Source organism: Vulpes vulpes, chromosome 3 (assembly GCF_048418805.1).
Source record: "Vulpes vulpes isolate BD-2025 chromosome 3, VulVul3, whole genome shotgun sequence".
Classification (NCBI taxonomy): Eukaryota; Metazoa; Chordata; class Mammalia; order Carnivora; family Canidae; genus Vulpes; species Vulpes vulpes.
This window is the reverse complement of record NC_132782.1, coordinates 124053784-124070703: the sequence shown is the minus strand read 5'-3', so window position 1 is coordinate 124070703 and position 16920 is coordinate 124053784. Positions and strand designations below refer to the sequence as shown.

The 16920-nt window shown below is 37.4% G+C and overlaps 1 protein-coding gene and 1 pseudogene across 4 annotated transcripts in view; both read left to right on the top strand.

Moving 5' to 3' along the window:
• SLC30A7 (solute carrier family 30 member 7) overlaps positions 1–16920 on the top strand; it is a 149455-nt gene that overhangs the window by 40877 nt on the left and 91658 nt on the right. The gene's annotated exons all lie outside the window — the stretch shown is intronic.
• LOC112918318 (small ribosomal subunit protein RACK1-like) lies at positions 4745–12342 on the top strand (annotated as a pseudogene).

The window sequence follows — 16920 nt, the reverse complement described above, 5'->3', positions numbered from 1 at the left end:
ATATATAAATTATATAAACATATGTCTTGATTTGACTCTCTTTGTTTTATTTATCCATAATAATTTTACAGTCAATAAAATTTGCTTTCTAATAATAACTAGAGGGCAGACTATGAGGATTTTTTAGGTTATGCTTGAATAGGATACACTTAATTTGATGGAATTATAATCTTATAAATTAGTCATAAATATAGATTTTGAAGTTCTTGCCCTTAAAAAGATACACACTTTAAACATGGAGATTATTTTTTAAGTTTCTTCAAATTATTTGTATTAGGAAGCAACTCTGCTATGTAAAAGTCCTTTATAAAGTTTGGAACTTTCTTCATCTTTGGAAATCTTTTTTTTTTTTTCCTTTTGAGAACATACAAGTGGTGGGGAGAGGGAGAATTTTTTTTTTAAGATTTATTTATTAGAGAGCACAAGCAGGGGGAGGGGCAGAGGGAGAGGAAGAAGCAGATACCCCACTGAGCAGGTAGCTGGATGGGGGGCTTTACCCCAGGACCCCAGGGTCATGACCTAAGCCAAAGACAGTTGCTTAACCAACTAAGTTACCCAGGAGCCCCTTCCAGGTCTTCTTTTATAGGGTAAGCCATCATTGGTGCATCATTGTCACCTGTCTATAGTTCACATTAGGGTTCCCTCTTGGTATCATACATTGGAGTGTGCATTGTTCACTCAGGCACCCCCATCTTTGGAAATTTTAACTATGCTTCCTTGAAAGTTCAGTTTACATGTCACATAATTTTATGAAGCTTAACTCCTGATAGATTTGGTAACTTCTATACCTCTCAATTTGCATATTTAATGTTCATTTTATTTTGTATTATAATATAGTTTTAGTTGCTTCTAATACTTAGAGGTGGATCTTCCTAATGGTTTTTCTTTTTTTAAATTACTATACTAATTCTATCTATTGTTGCTTGGAAGAGATTGGCTTCTCTGTCTCTCTCTAGACTCTTCTGCACCCTGTGGCCACAGTGATCTTTTAAATGAAGATTATGGTACAGGAAACATCATCTTGCTTTAAATTCTTTAGTGGCACTTTCTTACCCTCAGGAAAAGTCTAAACTCAATGGGGTGTTATGATGTTACCCATTTATTTCTCGGTCTCTCTCTTGCCCTTCTCAATTTATATTCTCTCCAGCCATGTTAAATTACTTTCAGTTTCCTGAAAATATGTAATGAGCTGTCAGGACTCTGGGCTTTTTTTTTTTTTTTTTAAGATTTTATTTATTTATGAGAGACACAGAGAGAGAGAGAGAGAGAGAGGCAGAGACACAGGCAGAGGGAGAAGCAGGCTCCATGCAGGGAACCTGACGTGGGATTCGATCCCGGGTCTCCAGGATCAGGCCCCGGGCTGAAGGTGGCGCTAAACCGCTGAGCCACCAGGGCTGCCTAGGACTCTGGGCTTTGATCACTTTTCCTTTCCCCAAAATACTCATCATGAGTGCCTGTCTCCCTCCTTCCACAAGTATGTCCATTGTAACTGCTCATCCTTCAGATCAGATTTCAGTTTTAACAGCACTTCCTTCAGGAAGCATTTCCTGATTGTCCACCTCTCAGGCTGGGTTAAATATACCTATAGCACTTTTTACTATTCCTTTCATGGCATTTACTTACCAAATTAAAATAGTTTGTTTATTCTCTCTTAAGCTCCATGAGGGTAAATTGTTTTTTCATTGTTTAAAGTCAACACCAGACTCCATCAGGCAAAAAGTTTGTATATTTTGGATTTGAAGCAAAATAAATTCATGTTTTTTTCAACCTTGGAAGAATTATTTTCTCTGTTCCCAATTAGGGAATTCTTACTTAGTTCTATTCCCATTCAGTTAGTCCATAAATATGAATAAATAAAAAAAATATATGTACCAACTTTTTTACTGAAATAGAACATGTTTAAAAACTGCACAAATCGGATCCCTGGGTGGCGCAGCGGTTTGGCGCCTGCCTTTGGCCCAGGGCGCGATCCTGGAGACCCGGGATCAAGTCCCACGTCGGGCTCCCGGTGCATGGAGCCTGCTTCTCCCTCTGCCTGTATCTCTGCTTCTCTCTCTATCTCTCTGTGACTATCATAAATAAATAAAAATTAAAAAAAAAATTAAAAAAAAAACTGCACAAATCATTTTCAACAAATATTTATTAAATAGGCCCTCTCATCAGAGTAGTGATACAATACTGCTTTAATCTTACATTATAATAGAGAGAGAGACAACAAATTAATAAACTACACAAATATCAAGTAGTTATTTGTAGTGTGCAGAGAATGAAGCTAGGATGATAGTGATTAGGTTGCTACTTTAGATTGAGAGATAAGAGAAGTCTTCTGAAGAGGGGGCATTTAAACTGAGATTTGAAGATCACAAGAGAGCCCGTCAGAGGAAGAGTATTCTGTAAGGAACAGCAAGTATAAAAGTCCTGTAGGGAAAACAATGTTGGCCAATATGGTGGAAGTGGAAGGAGTAAGATGAGAGTGGATTGAGTGAGATAAACTCGGAGAGACAGGTCTGGGGAAATGAGCCAGGGTTAGGAGTTTGGGTTTTATTTTAATTGCAGTGGAAACCATGAGGAAGTGACATTATTTAATTGGTATTTTTAAAAATTACTTTGGCTGATGTGTAGATAATGGACTATAAGGGGCAAGAGTACAAAAAGAGCAGCTAGAAAGCTATTAGAGTTGATGAATGAGAGGCCATGATGGCTTGGTCTGAGGTAGTCATCTAGGAGCTGGAGAGATACACATAAAGTTAGAAAATGCTTTGGGCTTAAACCTAAGAAATATTTGCTTCTGGATATAAATTTTTAGGTCAGGGTTGAGTGAAAGAGAGGAATCAAGGATAATTTCTAGAGTTTTTACATGAGCAATATAGTAAAGGAAAGTGTCCTTATGAAAGGAAAGACTAGGGGAAGAAAAATGTTTCTTTTTGAAGGACACTGCAGATCAAAAGGTCTGTTTTGGGTATGACTAAGTTTGAGATCTCATTAGACGTTTGTGTAGAGATCTCACGTAGGCAGGGATGTACAAATGTGGAATTCTTGGGAGAACTCAGCTGAAGAGGAAGAATTGGAAATGGTATACACATAGATTTAAAGCCATGGAGTGGCATTTATTTGGCATGAATCACCCCTTCCATTTTCCTGGAAAACATCCTTCTTTTCTGTAGAACCCAGTTTAGCTCCAGGGTCAGGGTCCCTTTCAATATAGTGTTTTAAGCAGCCACAGCCAACCAACTACAGTTGGCTTTCAAGATAAAACCTGTTGGGGACACCTGGATGCCCTAGGCTCAGTGGTTGAGTGTCTGCCTTCAGCTCAGGTCGTGATTCCGGGATCCTGGGTTGGAGTCCCGCATCGGGCTCCTTGCAAGGAGCCTGCCTGCTTCTCCCTCTGTGTCTCTCATGAATAAATAAATAAAATCTTAAAAAAAAAAAAAAGTTAATATCTATATATCATCCTTATCTAAGTCTTACTGGTCTGTTTATAAAGGTTTTTCTTACTAGTTTACATAAACAGTTTCTAATTCATATAATTTGATTCTTTCTCATTATTGTTAGACTTTTTTATCTGTTGTTTTCCTTTGTTCTGATGGTAAAAGTAATACATTTGACTGTAAAAGACTCAAAACATTACTGAAATGTACAACTTATCTATTGAAACGTTCTCGTAATCTCACCTCTTAGAGATAAACCAGGAAACTTTAACCATACCTTAAAATCATTCAATAAATGTTTTAGTGCATACTCTGTGCTAGACAGTAAACAACATAGGCAAATACCCAACCCCTGTGGAGCTTATATTCTAATAGAGGTTATAGTCAATAAAGCAGATGAACACACAAAGAATATAATGTGGTGGTGAATTTTATGAAGCAGGTAAGGGAGTGCTATTTTAGAAGGGCTTGGAAAGTCCTCTGCATAAGGTGACATTTGAACAGAACCTTTAATAGTGAAGGAGAGGGGCAGGAGACTGTTCACAGGAAGATTAGAAGGTATAGGGAACTTCAGATAATCCCAATAAGGTGGGAACCTTCCTGGCATGGGTAAGGAGCAGTGAGGAGGGCAGGGTAGCTGAAGTGCAACATACAGGGCAGAGTATAGAGTATCTAGAGTTCGGGGAGAAGGTTGGAGTGGAAGATAAACTCTTGGGTGTCACCTGCTTATGTATGGTACTTAAAGCCATGAGATTGGATGAGTTTTCCCAGAGAATGAGAACCCGTAGAGAGGAGAAGCAGTCTGAGGACTGAACCTTGAAAGGCGAGGCACAGGAAGTAACTCCATCCAAGGAGAGTGGCCAGTGGGTGGAGGAGAGACGCAAATGCACATTGTCTTAGGAGCCCAGCGCAGAAAGTGTTCCAAACAGGAAGGAGTGATCAATCCTGTTAAATGCTGCTGTGACTGGTAATTGTAACTTAGACAAGACAGTCAGAAGGATAATGAAAAGGAAAGCCTGTTCAGAGACGCTGCAGGAGGGAACGGGAAGGAAAGAAATGGGGGTAGTAGCAACTGTAGTCAACTTGTTAAGGCCTTTGCTCTAAAGGGCGCAGTGTGATTGCCTGCCAGCGCTGACAGCCCACTTTGAGGCTTGCGGTCATAAATTTAAAGTGAAAACCACTAGCACTGTTGTAGGTTTTTCTCTGGTCTTGCTCAGCTACTTGATAAAAGGTATGGGAGAGACAGAGAGATTCAGCCGGTTTGGGGTTTCCTCAGAGGAGCACTGACAGAGTGAGAAAGGAGCATAGCAGGGATCATGGCTGTGGAAAATGGAGATTTAAAGGTGGTAGTAGATGCTGAAAAAGAAGAAAAGTGAGAGTTAGCAGCAGGTCGGAGCTCTGGCAGAAGGATGAGTAGAACGAGTAGGGGGTGCACAGATTGGGAGGGGCCTGAACTTGGCATCTGCTGGTCTCTGGTGTGGCGGCAGGGGTGGATCCGGGTAAACGCCTCAGACAGGCCAGGTGTGCTGGATGGACTGCCCGCATGGGTGTGTAAACCGAGAGTAATGAAGAGGGTGGAGGTGGAAAGAGAATAAGCCCACAGCCCCACTCGTTAGGGACGGAGCAGAGCTAGCTAGAGTCAGCGCTGGAGTCAGGATGGGGGGACCGTGGAATAATCCGCCTGCCCGGGCTTTAAAGGAACTATGTTTTGGGGATGGAAGTCGGAGGAGCAAAGATCTGGAAATAGTAGTGATAAACATCAGTAGAGACAAATAGTAGTGAGGACGTTTACCTGACCACAAGCTCTAGCAGTACGTGGAGTGTGGGAGAGAAAGCAGTGCTGTAGAGACAACAGTGTCCTCAGGTAGTAGCCAGTTTCAGGAACAGCATGATCATGTTATGGCTATTCAGCGAGGAAGCTGAGGATTTAACGAAAATTATGCACTTAAGAGTATCTTTTAAATTGTGGAAATAATTATATCAACAAAGAAACTTGGTATAGAAAAAGGATAAGAGAAAAATTACTCATAGTTCCACCAGCCAAGAGAACTATGTTAATATTTTTGTGGGTTTTCTTTTGGTGTTTTTCTTTTATTCATGAGCCCCTTTAAAGACACACACACACAATTTTCGTTTGCAGTATTATATAAAATTACACTGTTAAGAAAATTGTTTTAGTTTTTTTCTCTAATACTATATAGTCATTACAGAAAACTAGGAAAATGATGAAAAAAGAGGTAAAGAAAAGTCAGTCTGGATCAAATCTAAAGGTCACATTACCACTGTTAATAGCATTTCTTTACAGTCATATCTAGACTCTTATGTATTTATTTGTTTTTTACATTCAGTTTCTACTATGCTGATTGTTAAGCTTGGTCAGCAGTAGAGCATTCAGAGGTTCTAAATGAAAAATAAAAGTACTTTAAGTCAGTAGAGTTTCAGAATGATTTATTAAGTAGCAAGTCTTTCATTCAATGATAGATAAAACAAAGGTTAAAAAAAAACAAAGGTACAGGGCAACACATACAATGATTCATTATTACAGAGTCTATATCTAAAGTATATATTTCCCATTATATGTATCAGGGGAAAATATCAGAATATATATATATATATAATATATGCATGCATATGTGTGTGTATATACATACATACATTATTTGGGTCTTTCTGGGTGGTGCCATTGTATTTTTTTGGGGGGGGTGGGGTGATAATAGTTTTAAAATTGTGCTTCCTTCTTAACATCTCTAAGGCAAACCAACATTTATTTGGCAAATGTTGGCAAACCAACATTTATTTATTTACTTATTTTTTTATTTTTTTAATATTTTATTTATTTATTCTTGAGATACCAGAGAGAGGCAGAGACATAGGCAGAGGGAGAAGCAGGCTCCACGCAGGGGGCCTAATGTGGGACTCCATCCTGGAACTCCGAGATCATGGCCTGAGCCAAAGGCAGACTCTCAACCACTGAGCTGCCCACACGTCCTCTATTTTATTTTTAAAAAAACATTTTTTTAAAGATTTTATTTATTCATAGAGATGCAGAGAGAGAGAGAGGCAGAGACACAGGCAGAGGGAGAAGCAGGCTCCATGCAGGTAGCCTGACGTGGGACTCGATCCACGGTCTCCAGGATCACGCCTTGGGCTGCAGGCGGCGTGAAGCCACTGCGCCACCGGGGCTGCCCTATTTTTAAATTTTTACTTAAATTTAACTAATTGACATATATATTATTGGTTTCAGAGCTAGAGCTCAGTGATTCATTAGTCTTCTATAACACCCAATACTCAATATCACATGTTCTCCTTAATGTTATATCACCCACTGACTATGTCCTCCTGACCTTCTTCCCCTCCAGCAACCCTCGGTTTGTTGCCTATGATTAAGAGTTTCTTATGGTTTGTCTCCCTCTCTGATTTAACCTTGTTTTGTTTTTCTCCTCTCTTCCCCTATGATCCTCTGTTTTGTTTTTTAAATTCCACATATGAGTGAGATCATATGATAACTATCTTTCACCGATTGACTTACATCATCTCCTCTAGTTCCATCCATGTCATTGCAAATGGCAGGATTTCTTTTTCTTTCCTTTTCTTTCTTTTCTTTTTTTTTTTAATGTCTGAATAGTAGTTCATTGTATATACACACCACATCTTCTTTATCTGCTCATTTGTTGATGAACATCTGGGCTCTTACCATAGTTTGGCTATTGTGGACATTGCTGCTATAAACATTGGGGTGCAGGTACCCCTTTGGATCACTACATCTGTATCTTTGGGGTAAATACCCAGTAGTGGAATTTGTGTTGGAATGGAAAGTGAATTCATAACAGCATGCAGAAATCTGAGTAATTAGTTGTAGCTTTTTTGGGGTGCAGGTACCCCTTTGGATCACTACATCTGTATCTTTGGGGTAAATACCCAGTAATAGTATTTGTGTTGGAATGGAAAGTGAATTCATAACGGCATGCAGAAATCTGAGTAATTAGTTGTAGCTTTGAATCACACTGTGATTTATTTAAAAGTGGTGCCCTTTACATAGAAGCTTTTTGAGGAACCTCCATACTGTTTTCCAGAGTAGTTGCACCAGCTTTCATTCCCACCAACTGTGTACAAGGGTTCCCCTTTCTTTGCATCCTTGCCATGTCATTTCCTGACTTTATTTTAGCCATTCTGACTGGTGTAAGGTAGTATCTCATTGTGGTTTGATTTGTATTTCCCTGATGCCAAGTGATGTTAAGCACTTTTTCTTCATGTGTCTGTTGGCCATTTGTTTGTCTTTGGAGAAATGTCTCTTCATGTCTTCTGCCCATTTCTTGAATGGATTATTTGTTCTTTGGGTGTTGAGTTTGATAAGTTCTTTATGGATTTTAGATACCTGCCCTTTATCTGAAATATCATTTGCAAATATCTTCTCCCATTCTGTTGGTTGTCTTTTGGTTTTGTCGACTGTTTCCTTTGCTGTGCAAAAGCTTTTTATCTTGATGAAGTCTCAATAGTTCATTTTTGCCTTTGTTTCCCTTGCCTTTGAAGCATGTCTAGCAAGAAGTTGCTGTGGTCAAGATTAAAGAGGTTATTGCCTGTGTTCTCCTTTAGGATTTTGTTGGATTCCTGTCTTGCATTTAGATCTTTCATCCATTTTGAGTCTATTTTTTGGGAAACCAACATTTCTGACTTTGTCTTAAAAAAAATTTTTTTAAATGGAGAGCAATAAAAAAAGTAGCTCCAAAGTACAAAAACAAAGATATTCCAGTTGTCTATTTTTATGTTAAGAAATCAAACTTAATTTACTTAAATGTTCCTATGATAATGAAGTATTTGTAAGCAGATCACTCAGAGGTTTCTTAAGTTGAGTAAGTTTGCCCGGTTAGCCAAAACTGATTTTAGGAAATAGATAAAAACTCTTACAGACTCAACAAAATAGAGTATATAAAGTCTTTACCTTTAATTTTTATATATATTTGCAGTTCACCACGAGCAAAAGAAATAATAGGACTCTACATGTTTTCTGGACCTAAATGTTCCTCAGTTGAGAACATGCCATGGAAATAGACATCTCTTCCTTGTAGGCTGCCCCATGTTCCATTTTCATTTTCACAGGAAAATGAGTTCTTAGAAAATTTTTTTCTCTCCACATTTTCTGCTATAGGCAAAGGATGCTTTAAATTGCTCAGTAAAACTGAGTTGTGCTGTGGATTTTGTTTCCCAATGAAAAGCAGGAGATCGAATATAACAGTAAGAGTATAATATTTTTGTCTTCTGAAAATACATTTAAGAGATTTCAGAGTTGTTTTGCTCTTTTTTTTCCTTAGTATTTATGTTGGAATGGAAAGTGAATTCATAACAGCATGCAGAAATCTGAGTAATTAGTTGTAGCTTTGAATCACACTGTGATTTATTTAAAAGTGGTGCCCTTTACATAGATCTGTAGTGTGATTTTTGATTCACTTAGGTAAAGGAGGAACCTATGCATGATGGGAAAAAATACATAAACAGGATGCAGAAATAAGCTTTGTTTCAGGTGTGGTATTTTTGAAGTTGTGCTAGAATTTTTTTTTTTATCAGTTTTCTACAACTCACCAGTTACCACCTTGTGGTGCTTTGTACCTTTTTACCATAATCATTTATAAATACAAAGAAAAACTTTTAAACAGAAGAAATTGTTGTTTTGTTAGGTGTGAAAGTTTTTCAAGTAATATATTTATTTCTTATCATTTTGAAGGAAAAAATAGCCCAACTTACAGAGGCAAACTAAAGTACAGACTTTAGAAATGGCGGTAATGGTCATAAGTAGAGATATGAAATGGAAAGAATATGCACTAATTAAAAGAAAATTTATATACTTGAAATATAAATCATATTGTTAGTGAATATAGGTTTTGGAACAGATACTGATTTCGATAAATCTCGTTGATTCTGTGGTTAAATAGACAATTGTACATATATTAACTAAAAAATAGCATTTTTTAAACATATAAGAAGCTGCCATATCTTCAAATAGTCATATATGAGGATTATGGAGGTTTTTTTTTTTAAAAAAGGTTTTGCCTAATAATTTCCTTTATGGCTCATCTTTCACTTTCAAATGGTTATAATTTATGAACTGTATTTCTTGGGTAAAGTAAGCAGTTTCTTAAGATTTTAACTTGTTTGTATATGTGTCTATACTGTAAAACAAATGGGAAGAACATCATTGTATAGTAACTATTTCTTAATCATATATAAGACTATCATAGTGAAAGCATTTATAAATACTAATTAGTCTAATAGCCTTTCTCACCCAGCATTCTGGGAGAGAATCCCTAAGGCATTCATTTGTTTGTAAGTATTAACCTCACACCTGTGCATTAGAAAAGTACTGGTTATGTTACCATCCTTGGTGGCATTCAGAAGTAGTCACTCAAACTATTTTGTGTGTTTGGTAGTTCAGAGCATGAATCCTAGTTAAGAAAGGGTGGCAAAACGGTCTTAGAAATATTGGAAAGAGGGCGCCTGGGTGGCTCAGTCAGTTAAGCATCTCCCTTTGGCTCAGGTCATGATCCCCAGGTTCTGGGATTGAACTCTGAGTTGGGTTCCCTGTCAGTGAAGAGTCTGCTTCTCCCTCTCCCTCTGTCCCCTCCAACCCCCCCCCCCCCCCCACCCATGAGCCCAAAAGAACTCATGCTCTCTTTCTCAAATAAGTAAAATTTAAAAAAAAATAAAAAATACTGGAAAGAACAGAGCAAATATGGTAATGTGTTAGTGATCATTAGCATATTGAACAAGAGAATATTTGAGACTACTTTAGACAAGAGAGTGAGACTTAAAAATTTGAAAAAAGATTATTCTTTTAATCAAATCTATGGTTTTATTTCTGTAAAACTCATGAAAATAATGGAAAAATTATGACAAGCATAATTTAGTACAGTCACAGATGTAAAATTGGTGTACAATATTAATACTCATATATAACCAAAATCCAGTGTATGGTATAAAATGTGTAAAACCTGTGTGAGGAAGTTTTTAAACATTTCTAAAACACGCAAATGGACTTTACTGAGCCTCTTTTGTTTTTGAAGAATCAACATCATAAACATGTTAACTCTTACATTTATTTATAAACTTAAAACTATTTAAATAAAAATACCAAGCGTTTTTTTCTGAAGGGTTATAGTAAAAGGTTCTTTTATTTTATTTTAAAGATTTTATTTATTAAAAAAAATAATAATAAAATAAAGATTTTATTTATTCATTCAGGAGAGACACAGAGAGAGAGAGACAGAGGAACATGCAGAGGGAGAAGCAGGCTCCCTCAGGGAGCCCAATGTGGGATTCAGTCCCAGGACCCCAGGATCATGCCCTGAGCCGAAGGCAGGTGCTCAACTGCTGATCTACCCCGGTGTCCCAACAGTTGATTTTAAAGTTTATAAGGAAAAACAAACAAGCAGGAGGAATGCCCAGGAAAACCTTGGAAAAGAAAATATAAAATGTAAGGCCTTTATAATTAAAATAGTGAAGTGCTTGAAGAAGTAAACTAATGGAGCAGATTAGAAAGTCAGAAGTAGATTTATGTGCAAATACAAATTTAAGAACAAAAGTGGCATTTTAAATCAGTGAGGAAAAGATGGGCTTTCTAATAACTGGATAGCCATTTAGAGAAAGATAAATTTGGAACTGTAGCTCATACTATATATACTTGGGTGAATTCCAAATTGATTAGAGTTCTCAAAGTAAAATATGACACCTTGCTAATACTGGGAGAAAGCATGTCTGAATTGTTTTATAATATGAGAATATTAGAGGAATAACTATGGCTCAAAACCTAGAATCAGTAAGAAAAAAGAAGCATCAAAAGGGAAGTCCAGCTCTTTTTCCTCAGGAAGGTTGCAGTGAGAGCAGCTGTGGTGCTGGTCTCTGAGCTCTCCAACTCCACTCTTGTCGCCATAGTGACACCTGCACTCACCACTGCCATAACTGAGCAGATGACACTTCATGGCACCCAAAGTCCCACAACATTTGGGTAACCCAGATCCCTACCAGTCCCCAGTGATCCTGTCTGCCTCTTGAGATAAGACCATCATCAGGTGGAAGCTGACCAGGGATGAGGCTAACTATGGCATCCTGTAGTGCCCTTTAGGGTCATTCTCCCTTTGTTAGTGATGTGGTCAGCTCCTCAGATGGCCAGTTTGCCCTCCTAAGCTCCTGGGATGGAACCCTTCACCACAGGTACCACTGCATGCAGATTTGTAGGCCATACGAAGGATGTGCTGAGTATGGCCATCTTGGACAACCAGCAAATTGTCTCTAGCTCCTGAGATAAAACCATCAAGTTGTGGAATACTTGGACAGTGTGCAAATATACCATCCAGGATGAGAGCCATTCAGAGTGGGTGTCTTGTGTCTGCTTTTCACCCAATAGCAACAATTCCATCATTGTCTCCTGTGGCTGGGACAAGCTGGTCAAGGTATGGAGCCTAGCAAAATGCAAGCTGAAAACAAGTCCCATTGGCTGCCTGAACACTGTGACTGCCTCTACAGATGGATCCCTCTGTGCTTCTGGAGGCAAGGATAGCCAAGCCAAGCTGTAGGACCTCAATGAAGGCAAGCACCTTCATATGCTAGATGGTGGGGACATCATCATTGCCCTGTGCTTTAGTCCTAACCGATACTGGCTCTGTGCTGCCACGGTCCCCACCATCAAGATCTGGGACTTGGAAGGCAAGATCATTATAGATGAACTGAAATAGGTAGTTAGCAGTACAGGCAGCAAGGAAGAGCCCCCCACCTCCTCCAGTATACCTCTCTGGCCTGGTCTGCTAATGCCCATACTCTGTTTGCCAGCTATATAGAGAACCTGTGGGAAGGTGGCAGGTGACCATTGCCATCCCCTAGAAGCATATGGCAGAGCTTTAGAAATAAGACATTGGCTTTCTGACTTTAAAAAACAAACACAATTGAAAGGGAAGTCGAAGGCATAATAAACTGGTAAGTATTTGCCACTTAGAACGTGAAAGGCTAACCTCCCTAATATAGAAGTTAGCTCCCTAATATAGAGCTCCCCCCGCCAAAAAAAAGTAAAAGACTAACAACTTGATAAACAAGTGGGCAAAAGTGTTAAATTCACGTAGTTCATAGGAAAACAAATACAAGTGGCTTTCATATAAAAGTAGTTTATCCTCACTCATAAAAAAGAAATGCCAATTAAAACTACATTGAGACAACAGCTTTCACCTACTAGGTGGATAAATACCCAAAAGTGTGTGTAATTTTTTTGTCAAGGCTATAGGTAAAATAGGCAGAACATTGCTGCAGAAATGAGGATGGTACTGTCCCTGCAGAAAGAATGTTGACATTATCTATCATACATAAATGTGCATTCATCTTTAATTAAGGAGGCCTACTTCTAGAAATACTTGTATCCTAAAGATGAACTGGAAAAAATATGAAAGGATATATTTATAAGGTCATTCTTTGTGGCTTTATTATAGCCCCAAATTGGATAGAACACAAATGTCCATCAGAAAGTTTTGTGCAGCCCTAAAAAAACAGGGTAAGTTGGGGGAAGAGAGGTGACATTGGCAAGACAGCAGAAGAGGAAGCCCTAGATTATCTTTCCTTCATGGAGGACAGAAATTTAACACAGGAAAAATAACAAAATATCTCTGTAGAAATCCTGAAACCAGTTCCAAGGGTCCTGCACCCCAGGCTAGTGGTAAACCAACCATGTGGAGTCTTGGTAGGAAATATGACACTTTGTTCTCTCTCTAATTAGAGCCACTCCTACCCCCACCCCCCATCCCTGCACAGGGTGGAGTGTTTGGGAGGAAAACCCCAACTCCCACATTCTCCCTGGAAGAGGGAAAGGAGTTGAACATAACTCCAACTGACTTTTGGGGGTTGCTGTCAGAGAGACAGTGTCTTTCTTTCTTGTATCCAAGTACTGATGGAAACAAGATACCGGCTGGCTTGGGCATCCCTAAGAACGTCCTGCGTTAGTCTGCAGTACCACAGACCGACACTAGATGGAACCCCAAGACTGGATTTACTATAGATGAGATGGTTGCAATATTACAGACACGCACAAAGGGGAGCTCCTGAGTAGACGTGGACAAATCTCAAAGAGGACTTGCAAAAAAGCACAAAGAGGACACATACCCAGAAGAGACTTTTCTTTCCTCCAGAATCTCTAGCCAGACCGAGTAAAAAAAGTCATCCTTGTATGAAATCAGACTACAAAGTTGGGAGAGTTGATTGATTCTTCAGATGCGCAAATCCCAGGAACAAAAAATAAGACGTGTAAAGAAACAGCAAACTGTGATACATTTAAAGAAACAAATTAGATCTACAGAAACCAAATCAAAAAAAGGGAGGGGGATATAAATTCCCAGGTAAATAATTCAACATTACCATCATAAGGATACTTTTAATTAACTAAAAAGAAAGCATAGATAGACAACTAAACAAAATTAGGAATATGATGAAGGAACAAAATGAGAATAAGAACAAAGAGATAAAAACTAGGAAGAAGAGCTGAAAAGAAATTCTGGAACTAAAAAATAATAGTACTAAATTGAAATATTCACTGGCAAGACTCAGTAAATTTGACCAGACAGAAGATAGGACCAGTGAACTTGAACACAGAACTTATAGAAATTACTGAAGCAGAGGAGTCAAAAACGAAAAATGAAGAAAGCCCAAGGGATTTATGCACAAGATGAACAATGAACAAATATGGGAGTCTCAGAAAGTGAGGAAGGGAAAGATTAAAGAACCTGTTGAAGAAATTTCACATTTGAGAAGAGAAATGGGTGTACAAATCAAGAAACTTAAAGAACTAGGATAAATCTAAAGAGGTGTACACTGGGATGCATCATAATTAAACTGTCAAATATCACATGTAGAGTGAGAATCTTGAAAGCAGCAAGGGGAAAACAACTTGTCACATGCCATGCTAGCCACAAAGAAAATGTCTATAGAACGTACACAAAGGGAAATGAGAAGTGAATCAGAACATGTCACTACAGAAAATTCAAACACCAAGAGAGGAAACAAACAAAAAGCTATAAGAAAACAATGAACAAATGGTAATAGTAAGTCTTTTCATACCAGTAGTTACTTTAAATGTTAACAGATTAAACACATGTATTAAAAGACATAGGCTGGCCGAATGTATTAATAATAATAATAATAATAATAAAACATGGGGTGCCTGGTAGCTCAATCTGTCAAAGTCTGACTCTTAATTTCAGCTCTGGTCATGATCTCAGGATTGTGAGATTTAGCCCCATGTCCAGCTCTGTACTGGGTATGAAGCCTGCTTAAGATTCTCTCTCTCCCTCTGCTCCTTGCCCTCTAAACAAAACAAAAACAAAACATGATCCAGTTTTGTTCTGCCATAAAAGATGGACTTTAGATCCAAATTTACACAGACTAAAAGTGAAAAGGTGGAAAAAGACATTCTGTGCAAACAGGAACCTAAAGAGAGTTCAGAGTGGCCATACTTCTATCAGACAATATATATATATCTTTCACTCAATAACAGTAGACACATTTTTCTTGAAACATGGAACAATATCCCAGATAGACTACATGTTAGGTAACAAAAAGTCCTAACATTTTAGAAGATTAAAATCATACAAAATATCTTCTCTGATCAAAATGTAAAGAAACCGGAAATCACTAGCAGAAGGAAAATATGAAAATGCAAAATTATGTGGAAATTAAATAATATATTCTTTAACAACCAGTGAGTCAAAGAAGAAATTACAAAGGAACTTAGAAAATATCTGCAGACAAAATGAAAACAAAAATACAACATATCAAAACTTACAGGATACAGTGAAAGGAGTAGTAAGAGGGAAGTTCATAGTGACACATGCCCACATTAAAAAAAATCTCAGCATATTCACCTGACTTTCTTTTATCTCATTTTAGTTTTGTGAAGAAAAAAAAAAAAACCTCAACAACCTAACTTTATATGTTAAAGAATTGGAAAAATAAAACTAAAAAACTAGAATGTTAGCAGAAGGAAGGAAATAAAGATTGGATCAGATATAAATGAAATAGAGAATAGAAAACATCAACAAAACCCAGAGTTGGTTTTTTTTAAAAGATCAACAAAATTGACAAACCCTTTGGTAGACAAACTCTAAGAAAAAAAAAAGATTCAAATATCTAAAGTTAGCAACAAAAGAAGAGACTCTACAACTGATATCACAGAAATAAAAATATATATATAAGGAACTATAATGAACAATTATATGCCAGCAAATTGGAAAACTTAGAAGAAATGGATGTATTTCCAGAAACATCCAACCTACCAAGACTGAATCATGAAGAAAAAAAATTCTGAACCTACAACTAGTGAGGAACCAATAATTAAAGAATTGAAGCACTAATCAAAAACTTTCAACAACAACAAAACACAGAACTGGATGAATTTACTGGTGAATTCTGAGTATTTAGAGAAGAATTAACACCAATTCTTTTTTCAGACTCTTCCAAGGAATTAAAGAGGAGAGGAGACTCTCAAACTCAGTCTGTGAGGCAAGAATGGCCCAAGTACTGAAACCAGACAAAAACATGACAGGAAAAGAAAACTAGACCCCCCCCCCCCAAAAAAAAGAGAGAAAGAAAAAGAAAACTAGACCAATTATTTCTCATGAATATTGGCAAAAGGGTCCTAAACAAAATAATAGGCAAATTTAATTCAACAGCACGTTAAAAGGATCTTGCATCATGACCAGGTGGGATTTACACTTGGAATGTAAAGATAATTCAACATATGAAAATCAATTGATGTATAAAAAACCCAGTTAACATCATACTCAGTAGGGAAAGACTGAAAACTTTTCCTCTAAGATCAAGTACAATGTGGGCACGTCCAATTTCAGAAAGACTGTTCACTGTAACTACTGAACTACTGTTCACTATAGTACTGAAAATTTTAGAGCAATCAGACAAGAAAAAAAAAAGGCATATAAACTGAAAAAAGCAGAATTAAAATTTCCTGTTCACACATGACTTGTTCTTATACGTAGGAAATCCTTAAAGACTCCATTAAAAAGCTGTTAGGACTAATAAAAGAATTTAGTGAAGTTGCAGAATCCAAAATCTACACTCAAAACTCAGTTGTGTTTCTATATACTAACAATGACTGATCTAAAAATGAAATTTAGAAAATAGTCCCATTTACTGTAGCATCGAAAAGAATAAAATACTTAGGAATAAACTTCATCAAGGAAGTGAAAGACTTGTACACTGGAAACTACAAAACATTGCTAAAGGAAACCAAAGAAGATATGAGTAAAGGGAAAGAATCCTCTTGCTTATGGATCAGAATTTATTATTTAAATGTGTATACTACCCAAAGTGATCTACAGGTTTAATGCAATCTCTCAAAATCCCATGGATGGCTTTTGCTTTAAAAAAAAAAAATCTTAAGATCTGTATGGAATTTCAAAGGATGATGAATACCAATACAATCTTGAGAAAGAAGGCCTCACACTTCCTGATT